Raw genomic sequence first — 5,222 nt, 5'->3', positions numbered from 1 at the left:
CTTCTTTATTTCAAGGAACTTCAAGTGATGTATAGCTACACAATGTTAAATATTACACAATATGCATAAAAAGAAAATGACATTTGACTTGGATGATAACAAAGCAGATAAGTGCTCAATGCATGAACGCATAAAAGCTCTAGAAATTACATCACATCAACATCTAAAGCTGCTGAGAGGTGAAATCAATTTGTAGTCTGCATATTGCAGTGACGAGCAGAAACTGTGTTCTCAGTCATTAAGTCCACAAGGGGTGCTTTGGAATTAATGGTGGCTGGATGGCTTACAGGGTCAGACCACACTTTGCCTTGTATACAGGGAAAAGCTGAACGATTCTTGCGCCAGCAGTTAGAAGTATCCATAACTCTAAACAAATAGTCGATATGCTTATTTGGACCGAAAACGGCATCCCTCTATCTGGAAAAGGCTCTGTAAATGTACACATGACATATGGAACTAAAGGATCATCACCTTGGTGCTGTTATTTAACGTCATTACATCAATGGGCTGAAGCACCATTCAGCATAAATGAGTAAATAATGTCATCGCATTAATGCGCTGTAGCACCTAGCAAACACCGTCATCACATAATTGGTTCGAAGCACCTCCTAGCAAAAATGAGCAAACACCACAAAGCCACTTCCGTGCAGTACACATCAGATTCATGTAGAAATTCGTCATTTCAGTCGAGATAAGTTGTACTACGAGCCTTCAAAAGTGCCTTCCACCTTTGTCATCTGAGCAAAACCATTTTTCACAATCCCTGATACAGATATTTGAGTCTTCTTTAACTGACCCAATGAACATTATTTGGCTACAATAATATGCACAAAAATACCAATCACTTCAAAGAGAACCTTATTTACTCCCTGCTGGACAGCGTGGTCTCGTAAAAAACGACCCGAACAAGAAACACGTATCACGAGTCCGATATGAGAATGCGAGCCAAGTGCAGTCTTTACAAAATACATAGATGAATAAAATGAATAACGTCATCTATATGGCACTTCACACTTCATTATTCTGTAGTCTACTCTACAGTTGGCCTCGGCCAGGACGAAGTGTAAGCAGCCCAGTTTGGGAGTTCAAGATAACACTACAAGAGCTGCAATTGGAGCTCTAAAATATAGCATGGAATTTCAAACATTCTGAGCAGGAAGAGGAAGAAGTGTTCCCACCTTGATTTTTTTTCGTTTCTTTGTTCATCAAGGTCAAACCAGGGAAAAGAAAGATAAACCAAGAGGCGGGGATACTTCTTCCCTGCAACAATCAAGCTGCCTGCTTTTGCAACAATCAAGTCGGCAGGACTGAAGCATCACTTTTACTTTTTTCGACCGTTTCTGTTAATACTGCGCATAGGTTTTGTTGGGTCTGCGGTCATCCGGAGGGCACTTCATATTTCTGTTAAAAAATAGGGGTGCAGTGCTTGGCAATTTTCCTAATTTGATTAAAAACATAAATTTCCGTCAATTAAAAATTGTCCAAACCCGTCAGCAAAGCCAAAGTGTCGGCAAAAGTTGCCAGAGGGTAACTGCAAAAAATCCCACAATCCTATACGGCGTGTACGTCTACGGTTAGAATTTATCACGATAGGTGAAACATCCTGTATGTGCGGCCTTCTACGTTGCAAGGTTATATCTGGCTCTATTGTTGTCACCTTCCAATACACACGAACACAAAGACAACTCGAACAATATTCGAGTTGTCTTTATGTATTATTATTATTCACAATCAAGCTTATTGCCCTCACCAAAAAGTTAGTAACTACAGTCAAACTCCTTTACAACGAAACCCAGGGGACAGCAAAACAAATTTGCAATAAAGGTATTCTAGTTAAAAAGGATGTCCATTATTGGACCTATAGGGCTCCAGCGGGACCGCAAAAAAAATTTGCTGTAGTGGTATTTTCGTTAAAAAGGTGTTATCTATAAAGGAGTTTGACTGCATTTGTCACAATTATGGTCTGCTCCCGAGCTCTCTACACAGAATAAATTTTAACATGATCCCACCTTCTGTTTCATCAGCTGAATTTTTTTGTCCAACATTATATATGGAAAACCCATTGATATTGTCGATGTGTATTGCATGGAGATGACAATGACATAACACTTTTCATTTTGAAGGCAACACCTGCATAGCCCTCAGTCTGCAGCCAAATATACAGAGGAAATAAATGTTTATCTACCACACTCTCAGAGAACGCACTTTTTTTTCTCTCGTGAAATCTAGAGTCAAAGCTAGGCCTGAATAGTTTCGCACGGATTGGTCCAGCTGTCGCTGCTGTTCTGTGTAGTACTCCGAGCCCTTATCTTTTGTCGACGTCCTGTCATGAGGTTCTTTGGCGTGCCTCAGCCAGGACTTTATGTGATGCTCTGCTTTACTGCGGGTCACGTCCTTGAACAGCCGGTTTGACATTACAGTGCCTATAATTAAAAACGTGACTTGGCTTCAGAAACACAGGTGACAAGTCAGATATACAGAATATGCAAACACAAGTATTTTAATACTTACTGCAGCATGAATGCGAGGGTGTGGGAAAATGCTTATTACTGACAACAAATTGTTCAGCACTATAGCTGCACATGCATTCCTTATAGCAAAGTGGAACGGACTAAGTACTGTTCTTGTAGCCAGCACTGTAGTTAAAACTTACCATATCACTATTCGAGTCCAACTTAGACACATCGCAGTAAACCATGATGAGGGAGTTCACAAAAATGAATAGGACTGCATAAGAACTTATGGAATCTTACCAGAACTTACATCACAGCATAACAGGTCACAGAACTTCATCTTCCCCTTGCCTCACTGCGAGCTGGAGGAGGTTGCTACTTTGTCCTTCATGAGCGCTCGTAAAATTCTCAGTTTCTCAGGTGAAACTGATTAGCAGGCCACGCCACTCATCTTTTCACGTAAATATAGGACCTCGAAGAGCAATTTTTTTCGCACCAGTCGCCGCTGCCCGAAGAAATGAACTTCTGTTGGAGAAATGTTCAAAGTCAAATTTGCTCCTCGCTCAAGTCTATTATCACGAAGTTGGAACACCAGCTTGCCTTTCTGGTATCCTCAAATGTTAAAAGCTTCGGTTCTTCACCAGAAAATTCTACGGTGAGAGTGAAGAAACCCATCAGCCATCTCACACTTTTATCGACAACAAATAAGTATAGAGAAGCTGAACAGACTAGTCACTTCTTTAGGCAATAGAACAGCCTATGCCCGAACCAGCCTGCCTATTAAACGAAATTACCCTAGAAGCAAACCTCGGTAACATCAGCGTTGGGAGATAACGAAATTAATGGCATTGTAAGTACAGTTAAATATCTTGATGTCGAAAATGTTGTGCTTCATTTGAGGAACACACAATGTTGAAATTTGTCAGCCTTAGTCAGGCTAGCATTTCCTTTTGAGACACAGTACTAAACAAGTCATACCTGAATATGCTATGTTTCTTGCTCGCACTGTTAGAAGCAGCGAAAAAGCTATAATTACTCTGTCCTGTGCGTCCTGGGTATGTTCTGAAATATTTGAGAGCGCACTCGCAACTTGATATTATGTATCAGAATCTTCACCCTGCTCACTGTTCGCGCAGTAGTGCTAGCAAAGTCTGAGATGTCGAGCAAGCTGACGAAGGAGCGCGTTGAACAGCTGCTTTTCACACGTCAGTGGAAAATGTCATCGACCTTGTAATTTTGTCAACACAAAACACAATGGGATCTGCACTACACGAACGCATGCACATAAGCACAAACGAAACAGCTCAACTTTCTATTTCACAACACAAATACAATCATTCGTAAACAATCCTTCCTGACTTATTACCTTCACTCTTTTCACTCACCCATTGTGAAACTCGGATTCTTCTGCATTTACGTACAGGCGTGAACACCACAAACGGACACTGCAACGAACGCCACAAAACAAATAACGGATTGGATTGGATCGGCCTTTTGTGCCCTGCGTTGACCGCTCGGGGTACCGACCATGGTTGCTGACTTTCTAATTCTTTTATGACGGAGCCAGCGAGCGCGGCAGTGTATTGCTGGATTCGGATGCGTGTGCGCGCGTCATATGCGTTTGGTTTTTAGTGGTGGAAGCGGCGTCAGCGACACAAGTGAACACCACTTTGTGACCACGCAGATGCACACACATCCTCACACATCGTGTTGATTTGCAAATCGTCGAAGAAATGAGGTCGCGGAGTTGCGTTTTAATTGTAAAGAGTAGCGATTTAGGCGCCGTTTCAAATTTATGTCGCAGGCCACATTGCAAGGGATACAGAAAATATTGGATGTAAAAAATTTAATAAACCAGGATCTAGACCGCGCTTAGCGCGTAGGTCCTGGCCGCACTGCCAGGCAGCGCTCGTCATGGGGTCATTCACATTGATGGGGCAAGTTGTTGTGCAGTATATTCAAAGGGGGATATATATATATATGTTTACAATTCAAGCGTGTCACAATCCCAGCTGTGGACGGCCGTTTCGAGCTTCTTGGCTCTCATCGGCACAGCGTAGGGATGTGACACGCTCTTGGGTCGGCACAAACACTGTGTCTCTGCAAGACATCAATGTTCCAGGGTGTTAGCAACACCTCTGGAGGCCGCAGTGCAAAGCCAGTAAGTACAGATACAAATATAAAAATGAGCAAATGCTCCATGGCTGCACGTGAGGCACATGTTTACAATTCAAGCGTGTCACAATCCCAGCTGTGGACGGCCGTTTCGAGCTTCTTGGCTCTCATCGGCACAGCGTAGGGATGTGACACGCTCTTGGGTCGGCACAAACACTGTGTCTCTGCAAGACATCAATGTTCCAGGGTGTTAGCAACACCTCTGGAGGCCGCAGTGCAAAGCCAGTAAGTACAGATACAAATATAAAAATGAGCAAATGCTCCATGGCTGCACGTGAGGCACATGTTTACAATTCAAGCGTGTCACAATCCCAGCTGTGGACGGCCGTTTCGAGCTTCTTGGCTCTCATCGGCACAGCGTAGGGATGTGACACGCTCTTGGGTCGGCACAAACACTGTGTCTCTGCAAGACATCAATGTTCCAGGGTGTTAGCAACACCTCTGGAGGCCGCAGTGCAAAGCCAGTAAGTACAGATACAAATATAAAAATGAGCAAATGCTCCATGGCTGCACGTGAGGCACATGTTTACAATTCAAGCGTGTCACAATCCCAGCTGTGGACGGCCGTTTCGAGCTTCTTGGCTCTCATCGGCA

General features: G+C 43.2%; 1 long non-coding RNA gene across 1 annotated transcript; it reads right to left on the bottom strand.

Moving 5' to 3' along the window:
- Positions 1–1,046: 1,046 nt before the first annotated feature.
- Positions 1,047–4,423, bottom strand: LOC135370703 (uncharacterized). Its single transcript, XR_010415431.1, has 3 exons — positions 3,054–4,423; positions 2,754–2,978; positions 1,047–2,423 (listed from the first exon to the last, which is right to left on the bottom strand). It is a non-coding gene; the product is annotated as an uncharacterized LOC135370703 (long non-coding RNA).
- Between the last annotated feature and the right edge of the window lie 799 nt (positions 4,424–5,222).

This window comes from Ornithodoros turicata, chromosome 10, assembly GCF_037126465.1.
Source record: "Ornithodoros turicata isolate Travis chromosome 10, ASM3712646v1, whole genome shotgun sequence".
NCBI classification, from domain to species: Eukaryota; Metazoa; Arthropoda; class Arachnida; order Ixodida; family Argasidae; genus Ornithodoros; species Ornithodoros turicata.
The sequence above is the reverse complement of the archived record's forward strand: the minus strand, read 5'-3'. Positions and strand labels throughout refer to the sequence as shown.